Genomic DNA, 19,159 nt, shown 5'->3' on the forward strand with positions numbered 1-19,159 from the left:
AATTATAATTGTTGGTGTTGAATGCAACTATACTCTAATACTTTTTATTTATTTATTTTTAATTATTTTAGATTCGGGGACACATGTGCAGATTGTTACCTGAGTGTGTTGTGTGATGTTGAAGTGTGGAGTATGAATGATCTCATCACCCAGGTACTGACCATGGTACCTGTATTAATCCATTTTCATGCTGCTGATAAAGACATACCCAATCTGGGAAGAAAAATAGGTTTAATAGGACTTACAGTGCCCTATGGCTGGGAGGCCTCAGAATCATGGTAGGAGGCAAAATTCACTTCTTACTTGGCAGCAGCAAGAGAAAATGAGGAGGATGCAAAAGCAGAAACCCCTGATAAAACCATCAGATCTCATGAGACTTATTCACTACCATGAAAACAGTATGGGGGGAACCACCCCCATGATTCAAATTATCTCCCACTGGGTCCCTCCCACAACACATGGTAGTTATAGGAGTACAATTCAAGATGAGATTTGGGTGTGGCCACAGAGCCAAACCATATCGGTACCCAATAGTTTTTCAACCCCTGCATCCCTCCCTCATTGCCCACTCTAGTAGTGCCCACTCTCTATTTTTGCCATTTTTATATCTATGAACTCTCAAAAATTTCTTTTAGCCATGTTTTGTAGTTCTAAAAGTGTTTGCCAAGTTTTCTTCTAGAAAATGTATCAGTGAGAATGTGCAGAGTATTTGGTTCCCTCTTTCTGCATTAATTCACTTAAGATAATGGCCTCCTGTTGCATCCATGTTGCTACAAAAGACATTATTTTATTCCTTTTTTATGGCTGTGTGGTATTCCATGGTGTATATGTGCCATGTCCTATTTATCCATTCCCCACCGATGGGCACCAAGGTTGATTACATGTGTTTGCTATCGTGAATAGTGCTGCAATAAACATACAAGCACTACGTCTTTTTGGTAGAACAATTTGTTTCCTTTTTGGTGTATACCTAGTAATGGGATTGCTGGGTTGAATGGTAGTGCTGTTTTAGGTTCTCTGAGAAATCTCCAAACTGTTTTCCACAGTAGCTGAACTAACTGACATTCCCACCAAGAGTGTATAAGTGTTCCCCTTTTCTCCGCAGACTTTCCAGCATCTGTTGTTTTTTTCATTCTTTAGTAATAGCCATTCTAACTGGCATGAGATGGTATCTCACGGTTTTGATTTGCATTTCTTCGATTAGTGATGTTGAAAATTTTAAAATATGTTTGTTAGCCACTTGTATGTCTTCTTTGGAGAAGTTTCTGTTCATGTCTTTAGTCCATTTTTTAATGGGGTTATTTATTTCTTGCTTATTCAATTGTTTAAGTTCCTTTATAGGTTCTGAATGTTAGATATTTTTCCAATGCATAGCTTGCAAATATTTTCCCCCATTCCACACATTGTCTGTTCACTCTGTTGATAGTTTCTTTTGCTGCACAGAAGCTGTTTAGTTTAATTAGGTCTGATTTGTCAATTTTTGTTTTTATTGCAATTGCTATTGAGAAATTAGTCACAAATTCTTTCCCAAGGCCAATGTCCAGAATGGTGTTTCCTAAGTTTTCTTCTAGAATTCTTATTTTCAGGTGTTATATTTAAATCTTTAATTCATCTTGAACTGAATTTTGTATATGATAAAAGGCATGGGTCCAGATTATTCTTCCGCATATGGCTAGCCAGTTATTCCAGCACCATTTATTGAATAGGGAATCTTTTCCCCATTGCTTGTTTTTGTCAACTTTGTTGATGATCAGGTGACTGCAGGTGTGCAGTTTTATTTCTGGGTTCTATATTATGTTGCATTGGTCTACGCTCTGTTTATGTATCAGTGCCATGCTGTTTTGGTTACTGTAGCCTTATAGTATAGTTTGAAGACAGGCAATGTGATACCTGCAGCTTTGTTCTTTTTGCTTAGGATTGCTTTGTCTATTCAGGTTTTTTTTGGTTCCATATTAATTTTAAAATAGTTTTTTCTAATTATGTGAAGAATGTCATTGGTAGTTTGATAGGAATAGTATTGAATCTATAGGTTGCTTTGGGTGTTGTGGCTATTTTAAAGATACTGATTTTTCCAATTCATGAGCATGAAATGGTTTTCCATTTGTTTATGTTACCTATGATTTTTTTTAGCCATGTTTTGTAGTTATTCTTGTAGAGATCTTTTACCTCCTTAGTTAGATGTATTTCTAGGTATTTTATTGTGGCTATTTTAAATGGAACTGAATTCTAGATTTGGCTCTCAGCTTGAACATTATCGGCATATGGAAATGCTACTGATTTTTGTACATTGATTTTGTATCCTGAAACTGTACTGAAGTCATTTATCAGTTCCAGCAGTCTTTTGGCAGAACCATTATGGTTTTCTAGGTATATAATCATATTGTGCACAAAGAGAGATTGTTTTACTTCTTATTTGTTTATTTGGATGCCTTTTACTTATTTCTCTTACCCGATTGCTCTAGCACTTCCAGTACTGTGTTGAATAGGAGTGGTTAGGTGGCATCTTTGTCTTGTTCCAGATCTCAAGGGGAATGTTTACGGTTTTTGTCCATTCAGTATCATGTTAGTTTTTGACCATTCGCTATCATGTTAGTCATAGATGATGCCTATTATTTAGAGGTATGATCCTTGGATGCCTAGTTTGTTGATGAGTTTTATCTAAGGCTTTTTCCGCATCAATTAAGACAATCATATGGTTTTTATTTTTAATTATATTTAAGTGGTGAATCACGTGTTGATTTGCATATGCTGAAATTTTTTCCCATTTTTTTCTAAACATGTTTCATCCCAAGTATTCACAATGACAAATGCTAAACTTCTCTCATAAACATATATTTGCATTATACGAATTTCCCTATCATGAATACTCCATAGTAAACCTTTGCAGGTATTTAGACCAAGGTGTTTTCATTACTTCTTTTGTTAACTAGTTCATATGATAAACAATTTGACTAAAAAGGAATAACTTAAATAATTTAAATATGTCATCCTTGGTAAGTGGGAAAGAGGTACAAACAGTGCATAATGACTTTTAGCCAGTGTGCTTAAATTTTAATTACAATCCTATCGCTTGTTAGCTCTTCACATTTAGGCGAGTTATTTAAAATCTCTCTCCTACATAATTTTATCTTCATAAAATAAGACTGTGCTGTGGGAAAGACAAGCTAATACATGTAAAATCTTTTTTTAAAAAAAACCTTACAAAAAATAAATGTGATAAATACTATTATTATTATAACTTGGGAAATAAGTCTCTTTCTTAGAACACTCATGGGAAACCACAAAATGTGAGAATTACTCTTGTTGTCATTTAGTTTAGCTATTCTGGCCAGGTACAGTGGTTCACATCTGTAACCCCACCACTTTAGGAGGCCGAGGCAAGGGGAATGCTTGAGCCCAGGAGTTCGAGAGTAGCCTGGACAACTTGGTAAGACCCCCTATCTATATAAAATAGTTTAGCTATTTCATTTCAAATATATATAATTAATATACAGTTCCTATACATCTTTTTACAACTTGACCAGATTCATGCTTTAACACCTCTGGAATAAAGCCAGAGATAATAACAAATTTTCAGATGAAAAGATGGGAGCCATGAAAGGGTTAAGGACATTCCTAGACTTTCCTAAATTTTCAGCCCATGACAGGCCTCTCAAGAATACCCTCCTTATGTGTTCCAAGCCTGCCAAACTCTAGGCTACCATCATTGTTAGTTAGCAGTAAAGGTCACTACAGATTTAGGCTTCTATTCTGCTACTACTGCAAAAAAAAAAAAAAAAAAAAAAAAAAAAAAAAGCTATTTCCTAGGGATATTAGGTTTTCACTTTTCACTCATTATTATATGGATGATTGATAGTATTGTGTTCCTTGGACAGTGCAAAGATAGAAACACTACTTCAAGTGACATATGCTTTAGGTATTGTTATGGACTGAATTGCATCCTTGCCATCATTTATATGTTGAACCTCTAACCCCAAGCACCTCCAAATGTGACTGTGTTTAGACATAAAGCCTTTAAAGAGGTCATTACGATTAAATTAGGTCCAAAGGTTGGGGCCCTAATCCCAGATGACTAGTGTCCTTTTAAGAAAAAGAGATTCCAGAGGAGTACACATACAGAGAAAAGATTGTGTGAGGACACAGTGAGAAGGGGGCCATCTGTAAGCTAGTTAGAGACGTGTCAGGGGAAACCAAACCCAAAAGCAGCTTATCTTGAGCTCCCAGTCTCCAAAACAGTCATACAATATATTTCTGTTGTTTAAGCCATCCAGGCTGTGTTATTTTGTCACAGCAGTTCTATCAAACTAATACAGGTATTAGAAATAGATGGGAAAGAACCCTAGGATCTGCATGAATTGTCATTGTCCAATAATTCTTGTGTTATTGTTATAATTCCCCAAACAATCATATCTGGACAGAAAGGAGGCATGTAGAATCCCTTCAGAATTATCAGGGGTCCTTTGTATTCTACGCAGTATTACGACAACTCATAAAGGAAGAAAACCCAATGAATTTTGCTTTAATAATTCTTCCCATCCTCAGTCTCTAGGCAAATGCACAGGTAAAGATACCATCATCTTCTAACACTCAGCTCCACATCTAGGGGCTGTAGGCAAATGGGAGTTAAGGACTGTTTACTTTGTCTTCAATCTTCTCTATAAGGCTCATAAAACTTAGAGCTGGATTAAAGGCTACATATTCCTCCCTAGACAACTCAAGACAATAGTAGGCTAATACCATGAAAAGAATGGAATGCCAGCTACTCTATTCAGATTTAAAGAGCCTAGGAAGCCAAAGTACCACTTACTACTTCTGCCACTTATGAATCCCCCCACTTATGAATCCCCCAGCAACTGTAGGTTTACCTCATAGTTTCCATGTATTAGTAGTTATTTTTCCACAAATCTTGAAGCCCAATGCTGTCAGGTCTGTTAGTGGCCAATGTGTCCACTGCTCTTATTAAGCCTGAAGAACGTAAACCTTTTCAACTCCATAAAGATGAGTCTCCTCTTTTGCCTTTGAACTTGCCATTTTATCTATCTTCTGTTAAGTCCTGTTTGGATGGTCCTGGGACTTCTAGGTAGCACTTATGTAGAGATAAGATTAATAGCAGTCATGCAGGTTGGACATATAATCTGCAGAGCATTGTTGACTCTAATATTCAAATCTGTTTCCTTACCCACTCCAGCATATCTGCATCTCCTCAAAATCTGACAAGTCATCATCTAGTATGATGTACATTGCATTAGGTACACCAAACGTGACAACCATTCTCATTTAAGAAAGAATCGTGGAGGATATCAATCCTATTTCCTTTAGTGTGGGTGTTAAATCCATGACATCTCTTTAAAGCTGCCTCTGCATCGCTTGCAGTGGAACAGACCTCAAGAGCTTCCCTACACCTGTTTCCTGTCCTTCCCGGACATAAAGAAGACTGAGATTTCCAGGCAGGCTTGGATTCTCAAAACAACATTAGGATGAGCTATTGTTTTTATCTCCATTTACAAATGAGAAAACTGAGGTATTATGAAAAATAAATGACTTGCTTCAAGTCACCAGCCAGTTGGTAGAGTCAATATTCTAACACAAGAAGCATGCTTTCCAAACCTGCATTCTTAAGCACCAACCTTTTGCTTATTGTTCTTGTGCAAATATTAATTTTACAATTTAAGACTAGAAAGAAATGTATTTCAAAAGCTCGTGTTACGATTTTAGTCACGTTAAAGTTAGGTAGGTAAAAATGCTCTGCTCTAAGGGAACTATAAGGGGTGGGCAGGAAGTAAAAGACATATAAAGAACCTGTCCTAACACAGAGAAAGGGTAACTTAGCTTTCATTGAAAGAAATAATGTTGGAAAGCTCAACTTCTTACTAGATACGCATCAATTGCCATTAGCCCTGTTTAACACTCAAGTAAGAAACTAATTAGACATCTAATTCAAAGAGCAGTAAATAACTTTTAGAATACACCTGTACAAAGTGACCATTTAATTGGTGATCATCTTTAACTAACCTCCAATTGTTTCTTTAAGCTTAAGTACCTTATAAAATGCACCAAAGAAGGGAGCTCATGGTCAGTTAAGCTACAGGCTATTAGAAATCATCTATGCCTAGCATCGTTCTTCTAAAATTATAGTATCACAGCCTGTCAGATTTTACCTTTGGTTTCCTGGATTTATGAACAGATCTTTTTCTGCACAGCTTCTATTTTCAGTTCAGGCTCCATGCTTATTGAATCAGGAAGAACTTTTTAAGATATTTATGTCTACTAATCTGACATCTGACTCTTCCAGGAGTTCTTATTTGCTTCAAAGCCTCCTAACTGTTCTCTCTGATTCTATTCTTGGACCTCTCTAACCATTCTCCAAACAGTAGCCAGGACAATTCAAAAATAAATAAATACACACATAAATAAATAAACTGGATCATGCTATTTCCAACTTAAGTCTCTGGAATGACTTTTCTTTACATTTAACATTAAATTCCAACTCTTCATCTTGGCCTAAAAATCTCTGCTTTATCTGGTTGCTGGCCACCTCACAGGCTCTCCTACCTCACAGAAATCCAACCCACTAGATTTATTTCGTCTCTCAAATATATCAAGCTTTCAAACGCATTCCTGCCTTAGGATCTTTGTACTTGATAGTTCCTCTGGGATAGTCTTCCTATAGCTGCCTCCTGCACTTCAGTCAGATTTCCAGTACAGCATCATCACATCGGAGAAGTCTAAATTAAATCTCCTCCCTCTCCCCTGGTATTCTTATCACTTTGCCCTATTCTCTTAATCTTTTCATATCCCTTAAAAACAAACTGAAATTAGTTTGCCACCATCTGTGGGGCCTTTCCACACATGATGAACTGTGAGTCAATTAAACCTCTTTTCTTTATCAATTACCCAGTCTCAGGCATGTCTTTATTAGTGTGTGAGAATGGACTAATACAGTATATTGGTACTGGGTCGTGAGGCACTGCTTTAAAGATACCTGAAAATGTGGAAGTGACTTTGGAACTGGGTAACAAACAGGTTGGGAACACTTTGGAGGGCTCAGAAGAAGATAGGAAAATGTGGGAATGTTGGAGCATCCTAGAGACTTGAATGGTTTTGAACAAAATGCTGATAGTGATATGGACAATAAATTCCAGGGTGAGGTGGTCTCAGATGGAGATGAGAAACTTGTTGGGAACTGAAATAAAGCTGACTCTTGCTATGTTTTGGCAAAGAGACTGGGAGCATTTTGTTTCTACTCTAGAGATCCGTGGAACTTTGAAGTTAAGAGAGATGATTCAGGTTGTCTGGCAGAAGAAATTTGCACACAGCAAAGCATTCAAGATGTGACTTGGGTGCTGTTAAAAGCATTCAGTTTTAAGTATTCATGAATGTAAGGTAGAGAATTGGAACTTATGTTAAAAAGGGAAACAGAGCATAAAAGTACAGAAAATTTGCAGCCTGATGATGCAAAAGAAAGGAAAAAACTCATTTTCTGAGGAGAAATTCAAGCTGGCTGCAGAAATGTGCATAAATAATAAGGAGCCAAATGTTAATCACCAAGACAACAGGAAAAGTGTCTCTAGATCATGTCAGAGACTTTCACAGCAGCTCCTCCCATCACAGGCCTGGAGGCCTAGGAGAAAAAAAAAAATGGTTTACTGAGCTTGGCCCAGAGACCTCTGCTGTGTGCAGCCTGGGGACTTGGTGCCCTGCATCCCAGCCACTCCAGCTGTGGCTAAAAGGGGCCAAGGTACAGCTTGGACCATTCCTTCAGAGGGCGGAAGCCCCAAGCCTTGGCAGCTTCCAAGTGGTATTGAGCCTGTGGGTACACAGAAGTAAAAAATTTGAAGTTTTGGAACCTCCACCTAGATTTCAGAGGATGTATGGAAATGCCTGGATATCCAGACAGCAGTTTGCTGTAGGAGTGGGAGCCTCATGGAGAACTTCTGCTAGGGCAGTGTGGAAGAAAACGTGTGGCTGGAACCCCCACACATAGTTCCCACTGGAGCACTGCCTAGTGGAGCTGTGAGAAGAGGGCCACCAACCTCCAGACACCAAAGTGGTAGATCTACTGACAGCTTGCACCTTGAAAAGCTGCAGACACTCAATGCCAGCCAGTTAAAGCAGCTAGGAGGGGGACTGCACTCTGCAAAGTCACAGGGGCAGAGCTGCCCAAGGCTGTGGGAGCCCACCCCTTGCATCAGTGTGACCTGGTTGTGTGACGTGGAGTCAAAGAAGATCATTTTGGAACATTAAGGTTTAGGCTATCTTACTGGATTTTGGACTTGCATGGGCCTGTAGCCTCTTTGTTTTGGCCAATTTATCCCATTTGGAATGGGGGTATTTTCCAATGTCTGTATCCCCATTGTAACTGGGAAGCAACTAACTTGCTTTTGATTTTGTAGGCTCATAGGCGGAAGGGACTTGCCTTGTCTCAGAAGAGACTTTGGACTTGAACTTTCAAGTTAATTCTGGAATGGGTTAAGACTTTGGCAGACTGTTTGGAGGGCATGATTGTTCTTTGAAATGTGATGACATGAGATGGGAGGGGCCAGAGGTGAAATAATATGGTTTGGCTGTGTCCTCACTAAAATATCATCTTGAATTGTAGTTCCCATAATCCCTACATGTCATAGGAGGGACCCGGTGTGAGGTCATTTAATCATGGAGGCAAGTATTCTCATGCTGTTCTCATGATAATGAGTTGTCATGAGATCTGATGGTTTTAAGGGGCTTTTCCCCTAAGGCTCAGCACTTCTCCTTGCTGCCACCATGTGAAGAATTATGTGTTTGCTTCTCCTTCTGCCATGATTGTAAGTTTTCTGAGGCCTCCCTAGCCATGCTTAACTGTGAAGTTTTCTCATATGCTAACTATAGTACTGATTTGACACACCTATTTGGAGAAATGATCAATAAAATTGATTTTAAGCACTGTATAAGTGTTAAAAAAAATACATCCATAAACATTATAACTGCATATGCTGCTGGTAGTTTTATAGCACAAACGAAAAAAAATCAGTTTAAGTTATGCAGGTATTCAGTAGGTTAAGAAAAAAATAGATGAAATAAAATTTCCTTTCGTGTCATAAATGGTTTGCCTGTAATATTTACTTAGTATGTGAGTTTTTTTTTTTTTTAATTTAGAGGTTTCCAAACCTTAAATTTAACAAAGGAATGAAACAAATTTTTTAAGCTCTGTATTTTGATGAGAATAATTGAGGCATCGGTTATCAGAAATACCCGAGGCTGGATAATTTATAAAGAAAAGAGGTTTAATTGGCTCACAGTTCTGCAGGCTTTGTAAAAAGCATGGTGCAGACATCTGCTCGGTTCCTAAGTAGGCCTCAGGAAGCTTACAATCTTGGCAGAAGGCAAAGGGGGAGAGCAGGAATGTCACATTTTGAAAGCAGGAGTGAAAGAGAGATGGGGGTGTGGAGCAGGGCGGGTACAACACACTTTTAAATGACCAGATCTCATTAGAGCTCACGCACTACTGCAAGAATGCTACCAAGTAGATGGTATGAAACCATTCATGAGAACTATGCCACATGATCTAATCACTACTAGGCCCCCATTTCCAACATTGGGGATTACATTTGAACCTGAGATTTGAGTGGGAACAACCATCCAAACTATATCAGCATCTAATATGAGAGCACATAAAATATGCTCCTTGCCTTAAACACCTATCCATTTTGTCAAGTAATCAAGATATACATCCTGAAATACTTAGAGAATAAAAATATGACAGGATGATTTCTGGTTGGCATACTACAGGTAAAAAGATTGGAAGTCATTTCTATTCTCTTAATGAGAAAAAAAGTGGAACAAACTGAAAATCAACAATACTGCTTAGATCCATTAGACATTTGGGATCATACAGCAAACTACTACACCAAAAATTGTAGAGGAAGACAGACATCAAGGTTCACAGATTACTAGGAGTAGAAGCAGGGGAGTAGAAATCCATCTCTGGAGCCTGTACTGGAAAGGGCATATACACTGTGATTGACCAACTACTGGAGGCTTTCTGTGAAACTAGCTGGGGGCTTAAAACCTCTGGGGGCCTAGTCTTAGAATGGATTCTTACATTTTTATGAGTTTTCCTCCTAGTAGCTCCACCATTTTCTAGAGATGAAATCTGGAAATAATTACCTTTGAACCTTCCAAAGGGGGAGGAGATGAGTGACCCCTTTGAAATATGGCCAGAACAGTCTATTTCCCTTAACAAAAAATTGACCTCCAACAAAACTATTTTCCCAGAGCCTAATCAACTTAGTTTTCGCCAGAGCCTAATCTATCTTGTATAAGAGAAATATTCAATTATGGGCCCCTCTAGCCTTTGATGTGGAGAAAGGGCATTATGAAATGATAAAGGGGTTATTTCTCTCAAAACAAAACAAAAAGTCCATAGTCTTTAAATTATATCTTTCCTTTTTTCTTTTTTTTTTTTTTTTTTTTTTTTTTTTTTGAGACAGAGTTTCACTCTTGTTGCCTAGACTGGAGTGCAATGGCACGATCTTGGCTCACCGCAACCTCTGCCTCCCAGGTTCAAGCAACTCTCCTGCCTCAGCCTCCTGAGTAGCAGGATTACAGGTGCACATCGCCACGCCCAGCTAATTTTGTATTGTTAGTAGAGACGGGGTTTCTCCATGTTGTTCAGCCTGGTCGACAACTCCAGACCTCAGGTAATCCACCCGCCTCGGCCTCTCCAAAGTGTTGGGATTATAGGCGTGAGCCACTGGGCTCATAGGAGGGACTCGGTGTGGAAGAAAACGTGTGGTTTTTTTGTATCTTTCTTAACAATAAAGTGTTAAAATACATAAGGCAAAAACTGATAGAACTGCAAGGAGAAATAAGAAATGACCAATATATTTGGAGACTTCAAGACACTTCTGTCAGATCTAATTGAAAGATTCTTAGGCACAGAATCATTAAGCATATACACACACGCACAAACACACAAACACAGACACACACAGACATACATATGTTGGAAGTCTACGTTCATACCAGAAAAAGTCTAAAATATGTTACCTTGATTAAATGTTAAAAATCCATAAAGAATATGATTAAACTGAATAGTATCATCAATCAACTGTATCTAATTAGCATTTAGAATATTTAACATGAAAACAGCAGAATATACATTCTTGTCATGCTCACATAGAAAATTCACAAAGTTACGCCACATTCTGTACCATAAACATACCTTCACAAACGTAAAAATAAAAATCACACAATTTCATTCTTAGGCCACAATGAAATTAAACTAGAAATTAATTACAGAAATATAGTTGAAAATAAAAACAAATTGGAATAAGCAACACAATTCTAAATAACAAATAAGCCAAGAAAGAAAGTTTATGAGGAATTTTAAAATATTTTGACCTACATGAAAATGGAAATACAACTTATCAATATTTGTGGGATTCATTGAAAGCAAGATTTAGAGGGAAGTTCATAGCACTGAATGTGTATGTTTGAAAAGAAGAAAGACCTAAAATCAATAATCTAAGCTTTTACTTCAGGAAACTAGAAAAAAAATAGAATACAAAATCCCAGGTAAGCAGAAGAAAATAAATATTAAAAGTTATAGCAGAAAACAATGACATTGAAAACAGAAAATCAACAGGAAAAAATCAATGAAATCAAAAGTTGCTTCTGTAAGTAGAAAAGCGAAACTGACAAAACTCTAGCCAGGCTAACCAAAGGACAAAAGAGAGAAAAAACACATACTAATAATATCAAAAATGAAACAGGGACCATCACTACTGAATCCAAGATGGTTATAAGGATAAAAAGGAATATTATGAACAATTCTATGCCAGCCAATTTGTTAATTTAGATAAAATAGACCAATCCCTTGAAAGACACATCTACCAAAACTCACAGGAGAAATAATCTGAATATACATGTATATATATTAAAGACATTGAATTAATGATTAATAAGTCTTCAGTGCAGAAAGCACAGGCCCAGATGGGTTCACCATAGAATTCTACCAAACATTTAAGGAAGAAATGATATCAATTTTCTACAATCTCTTCCAGAAAATAAGAGAGGGAATGCTTCCTAACCCTATCTACTAGGCCAGCATTATCTATTATCAAAAGCAGATATAAACATTATAAGAAGGGAAAATTACAGATTTAACATCTCTTATGAACATATCTGCAAAAATGCTCAACAAAATACTAGCAAATCCAATTCAACAATGGATAAAGTTATATACATCTATCTATCTATCTATCTATCTATCTATCTATCTATCTATCTATCTATCTTTTTTTTTATATATACCAATAGCAATTGTAATTTGAAAATGTAGAAAATGTTGGCAGGGTGCAGTGGCTCATGACTGTAATCCCAGCACTCTGGGAGGTCGAGGTGGGTGGACTGCCTGTGGTCAGGAGTTCGAGACCAGCCTGGCCAACATGGCAAAACCATGTCTCTACAAAAACATAGAAAAGTTAGCTAGGTATGGTGGTGGACACCTGTAACCCAAGCTACTTGGGAGGCTGAGGCAGGGAGAATTGCTTGAACCTGGGAGGTGGAGGTTGCAGTGAGCTGAGATCGGGCCACCACACTCTAGCATAAGAGACACAGTAAGACTCCCTCTCAAAAAATAAAATAAAATACAATTTATATTAGTATCAAAAAATTAATTACTTAGATTTTAATCTAGCAAGATATGTACAAAATCTATACGAGGAAAATATAACTGATGAATGAAATGAAAGAACGTCCAAATAAATGGATAAGTATTTCATGTTTTTGAATAGGAAGACTCAATGTTGTTAGGATGCCAGTTCTTTCCAAATTATCTATAGATTCAATGCGATCCAAATCACAATCCCTGAAAGTAATGTTGTGAAAATCAACAAAGTGATTCTAAAGTTTATATGGAAAGGCAAAAGACCCAAAATAGTTAACAGAACATTAAGGAAGAACAAAGTTACTCAACCACCTGAATTTGAGACTTACTATAAAGCAGCAGTAATGAAGACAGTGTGGTACTTGCAAAAGAACAGAAAAATAGACTGATAGAACAAAACAGAAAGTCCAGAAATAAGCACATACAAGTAAGTACTGATTTCTGACCAAAGGGAAAAGGCAAATCATTGGAGAAAAGATAGTATTTTCAACAAATGGTGCTGCAACAAATGTACAGTCACACACATTACAATGAATGTAGACATATATTACTTTTCAAAAAGCAATCATTTAAAGTGGATCTTAGACAGAAATATGTAAAGCAAAACTCTGATCTCCTAGAAGATAACATAGGAGAAAATCCAAGTAACCTTGCATTTAGATGCATCACCAAATGCACTCTCCATGAAATATGTAAGTTGGACTTAAGTGAAGTTGAAAATGTCTCTGCAAAAGACAGAATAAAGGGACGAGCTGCACATTAGGAAAAATATTTAAATGCACATATCCAATAAATAATTTCTATGCCAAATATACATAGAACTCTTAAAATTCAGCAATAATAATGCAAACAACCTAATAAAAATTGGGAAAAATCAAAGCCAATATTTTACCAAATAACATACGTTGATGGAGAATAAGCTTATGAAAACATGGTTAGTATCATAAGTAACCAGGGAAGTACAAATAACAAAAGACAAACCACTACAAACTTATTAGATGAGCTAAAACGCAAAATGCTGACAACGTAAAATGCTACAGAGAATGTGAAGCAACAAGAACTCTCATTTATTGCTGGTAGAAAAGCAAAATGATACTGCCATCTTGGAAGACAGTGTAACAGTTTTTTAGGAAGCTAATCATAATCTTGTCATATCCAGCAATTGTGCTTCTTAGCATTTAACCAAAAAGAAAACAAACAAAAAACGAGGAAAATGTATATCCACACAAAAACCTGCATGTAGGTGTTTATAGCAGCTGTATTTATATTTGCCAAAACCTAGAGGCAATCAAGATATACTCCCATAGATGAAAGGATAAACTGTAATACATTTAGGTGGTGGAATATTATGAGCAAAAAAATAGAGAAGTTAATCAAGACTTGGAGGAAATTTAAATGCATATTGCTAAGTGAAAGAAGCCAGTCTGAAATACATACTGTATTATTCCAATTATATGACATTCTGTAAAAGGCAAAAATATAGAGAGAGCAAAAAATTTAGCAGTTGACAGGGGTTTGAGTAGAGGGTGGAATGGATAAATAGGTAGAGCACAGGGACTTTTAGAGCAGTGAAACTATTCCGCATGATACTGTAATGGTGAATATGACATCAGCCATTTGTCAAAACCCACAGATCTATGAAACATTAAGCGTGAATTCTAACATAAAGTACGTACTTTAGTTAATAATATATCAATATTAGCTCATCATACTTAACAAGTGTACCATACTAATGCAAGATATTAATAACAGAAATAGGGGGAGAAGGAAGGAGAGGCATATGGGAACTCTTTGTCCTTTCTGCTTACTTTTTCTATAAAACTATAATAGCTTTAAGAAATCTATTAATTAAAAAATATGACATGTGGTTAAACAGTAATGTACTCGATAGGTATCATTAGAGGTCACAGAGGGAATCTATTATCAGGGTAACCTGGAAAAATTCGGCGATAAAGGTGGGATTTGGATTAGGCTTCTGGGTTGTTCAAATTGTGAATGGGTAGAGAAGAGAAAATACAGCATTTCAGAAGAGGAAAATACATTATAAACTGGCAAAAAATTATTTGAAATGCTATATAAGGTATAAAAATGGCCACGGAGGTAACTTGCCTTTTCAAAAGATATAAGGTAATTGTCCAGATCTGTATTCAGAAACAGGATCAGCTTTTTTCCCTCCCAAGTAGTGAGAAAAAGCCTATGTGTTCATTCAATTATGCAGCATGGGACAGACTACAAGTAACCCATGTTAAAAGAAAGAAACTTAAGCCCAATTAAATTTGAAGTTGTTTAACTGAGCAATGAACCATTCGTGAATCTGGCAGCCCCTGGAATCACAGCAGATTCAGGGGCTCCAGCACAGCCACGTGGTAGAAGATTTATAGCCAAAAAAAGGGAAATGATGTACAGAAATCAGAAGTGAGGTACAGAGCAGTTGGGTTGGTTATAGGTTGGTGTTTGCCTTATTTGAACATAGTTTGAACACTCAGCATTTGAAGTATGGCTGCTAGGATTGGCCAAGACTCATCTATTGTTATAGGCACAAACTCCTAAGTTGGGTTTCCAAACTTGTCTACCGATTAAGTTAGGTTGCAGTTCATCCACAAGTACTCAAATATATAAGCAGGGAGACCTTCTGAGGCCATATTTACTTTTTTTTTTTTTTTAAACACGCATCTATCTGATGACTGAAACTGGCCCTCAGTTGTATCTTAACTCTGTAAGCAATAGTCGATCAATTACAAAGGAGATTTCTTGAAGAGAAGTGAGGTTGGATTTTATCCCTCCCCCACCCACAAAGGAATGAGTACATAAACCCACTGGTTGACAAATTTTTCAGTCTTAGGATAAGTTATTCCTGTCCCCTTCCCTCCACCTCCCACCCACGATTTAGTCACTACCCTTAAGATCACAGCTTCTTACTATGTAGTCTCTAAAACAACTACATGTAGATTTTTCCAATAAACAAAATAATGAGCTCCCTCTTAAACCTTCTACTAATTTATAACAAAATCACACAAACATCCTTCTTAGGAAGAAAATACATTAATATATTTACCAAAGGTTTAAAATAAATGCAAAATTCTAAAACTTGAAAATGTAGCAAGTGCCTGCAACTGAATTGTTTCATCTCTTAGACCCCTTATCATTTCAGAGGTAACTACAGCTTCCAGGTTGCCTGTCCCCACAATGGACTTTTCCTTGGATTCTTTGGCTTCATCTTCTGTTGCAACTAAGATGCTTCATATTATCAGCCGGATCCTCTCCCTTTTTTTTTTTTTTTTTTAAGTCTTGCTCTGTCGCCTAGGCTGGAGTGCAGTGGCACAATCTCTACTTACTGCAACCTCCGCCTCCCGGGTTCAAGCGATTCTCCTGCCTCAGCCTCACGAGTAGCTGGGATTACAGATGCACTTCACCACGCCCAGGTAATTTTTGTATTTTTAGTAGAGACCGGGTTTCACTACGTTGGCCAGGCTGGCCTTGAACTCCTGACCTCGTGATCTGCTCACCTTAGCCTCTCAAAGTGTTGGGATTACAGGCATGAGCCACCACGCCCAGCCCAATTCTTCCCTTTCCTGAGCAACTGGCTCCTACCTAGCCTTTCAGGTCTCCCTGTCTGTGACCTCCAGATACTGCTCTTCTGCGCCTGATACAGATTTGTTTATTCTTTATATGTGAAAAACTGAGTGCATTTATTACTATAACATCATTTAAGCATTTATGTTTCAGATCCAATTACTAAATGCAGATTAGTTTGTGTACTATTCACAAAAAACTCCATCAAGTGGGTACTAATATTACCCAGACGACAGATGAGGGAAGTTAGGCACAGAGTAGGTTAAATAGTTTAACCACTATTTAAGTCAGGAAGTTAATCTAGGGTGAATTTTTGCTTTGAACCGAAGTGGTCTGCGCTGGCCCTTCTCCTGCGATTGGGCAGGGCGTGGACCAGTGCAGCACTGCCAGAGAAGAGACAGTGAATTACTTTCCACCTGGCTATCTGCTGGCATTGTTAAGTGTCTCAGGAGTGCGTGGGATGGCACCTGCCCCTAACCCTATTGGCCACGTGCTCACACGGACCAAGGAGGCATGAGGTCTAGGCATGGGTCATGTCCCGGGCAGGCATGGCAGGGGGTGGGTTAATGAGTCGCGGACACAGCGGTGCTGACTCTCCAGGGTGGCAATCTGGGGAGAAAGCACGCCGGAGGAACTTCTAGGTTGCCAAGGCTCGGCACAGAGGCTCCCCAGGTAGGCGAAGGCGACCCCCTCCAGGGCTGGAGCAGTCGGGTAACGTGGACCATGGTCCTCGCCCAGGACTGGTGGACAGCGGTGGTGGAGGTGCCTGGCTTAGGGCAGCCACTCCCTCAGCAACCAGCCTGTTCCAGGCCACTCTGCGTGGCCTTCCAAGGCGACCCTATGGGGTGTGGGTGAATTGAGCTCCCCTCCCTCCCATGGACTGTCGCTGGCAACCCCGTGGTTGATTCCCACTCACAGGTCAGTTTCCCCTGAGTTAGGCAGACTCTAAATCTTGGGCCCCTTGGGCTCCCAGCGCGCTCGGGGCCAGGCCCCCCACCCAGTGAACCTCCAGTGCACTTAGGTGCTGCAAGTCATTATTAGTGACAAGTGAGGTGACATGGGGGGTTGGTGACAGATGAAAATTGTGACCCTCTTTGCCCTGTCTTAGCCACCAACCGTGGTTTTCCAGTCCGCCCAGGAGTACAGTGGGGTGCCTCGCTTGTCCCCTTTGTTCTCCAGTCGGGTGGGGTTCAGGGGTCCCCACTTGTCTCCTCCAAACTTCCTAAGATGAGAGATTTCTGTTGTATAAATTCCAAAGGCAGAAGCGTGGCATAAAAGATATTTGTCGTATTTTCTGTGGATGAGCAGTATTTAAGTAAAACAAGTTTTTGACTTTGTTGTTATTGTTACATGACATTGGTAGAGAAGTTGGTAGCTTCTGCCACCAGCTTAATATTATTTTTGCTGAGGATCTCGATTTCTGCGTATGTCCAAACAAGTGAATGGAATCGGATGATCAGTTCTAACGTTCTAATTCTAGCATGTCTGTAAGTCAGTAAATAGGGGTTACTTAGATGACTATGATATCCTGTTGACTATGTTTCTCTTTTAGATAAGTTACAACTTTTCACCTTTCTGGAGCTGCATTTGGAGTGATCTAGGAATTGGTCTCTCACCTGACAAAAGACTTTCTTTGTAAAATCCCAAACAGTGAAACTGATTTCTTCCTGAAGGTGAACTGGTTTAGGTCAATGGGTGCATCTCACAGGCTCCAGTCTTATGTCTGAGTTACTAATTAATGCTCCTTTAATCTTCAAAATGATAATGATAAATGTTGATAGAGAACCACTTTTCTAAGAAAGATCTGAATATTGACCTTACTTTGCTCCCATTTGAAAAACTTATATAAGCACATGATTGCAAAAGACAGGATTGTGGCTTGTTTTACACTGTGGAATGAAGGGAAATTCTTCGGCATTTATCATTTAAAACATTTTCAAGTGATATTTGGAGACAGTCTTGAAAAATCTTAGGTTCACTTCCTGACTAAAAGAAATTGTCAGATTTTAGGTGACAAAAACCATGGCACCTGTCTTCTAACACAGCAGGAGTACTCGTTGGCTTTGGGTACTTTTAAACAAGTTCCTAGAGCTGTAAAGGTGTATTTGGAAATCGAGCGGATGACGCTCAGAGGAAAGAGTTAGATTTGTTAGTGGGATCTGATCCCAAGGAAAAGACCACCCTGCTCTCCACCTCACGTGCCGTGGGCAGGGATGGGCCCATTAGGCTTTCTTGCTTTTTTGGCTTGCTGCAGTTGGATTCCCTATCTGCTGGCATTTTGTTAATTGCTCTTCCACTATTTAGTTGCCTTGTCACAGTTCTGGTGAGCACAGTGATGGGAACCTATGAGTCCTGGTTCCTTACTATGTGTGTTACCCAGGGCTTCCATAACAAATTGCTATAAACCAGCTTGCTTAAAACAGAAATATATTGTCTCCCAGTGTTGGCAACCAGAAGTCCAAAATTAAGGTGTCAGCAGTTCTCTCCTCCTATAAAGGCTCTATGGAGCAATCCTTCCTTGCCTCTTCTTAGCTTCTGCTTGTTGTTGTCCTTGCTAATCCTTGGTGTTCCTTCACTTCTAGATGGATCACTCCAATCCCTGCCTTTGTTGTCACATGACTGTCTTCTGTGCGTGTGCCTTTGTCTTATAGTGACGCAGGTGTTAAAGAGAAAATTATTCATGACACTTCTTAAAGACAGTAACGCTAACCTTATGGAAGGACAAGGTCATAGCAATAGCTATAGGGACCACTGCAATGAGGTCTTATAGTTGGGGGGGAAAGACTGAACTCAACTTTGACTCCAAGAAGAAGTGGGGATTTATAACCAAGGGGCAGAGTCAGGGTCAGTGGATGGAAAATCATTAAAAGGGAATGTGAAGGATAAAAGTTTTCTGGCTAAATCAATTTGATATTACTGAAGACAGGCCAGAGTGGTAAT

This window comes from Macaca mulatta, chromosome 17, assembly GCF_049350105.2.
Source record: "Macaca mulatta isolate MMU2019108-1 chromosome 17, T2T-MMU8v2.0, whole genome shotgun sequence".
Classification (NCBI taxonomy): domain Eukaryota; kingdom Metazoa; phylum Chordata; class Mammalia; order Primates; family Cercopithecidae; genus Macaca; species Macaca mulatta.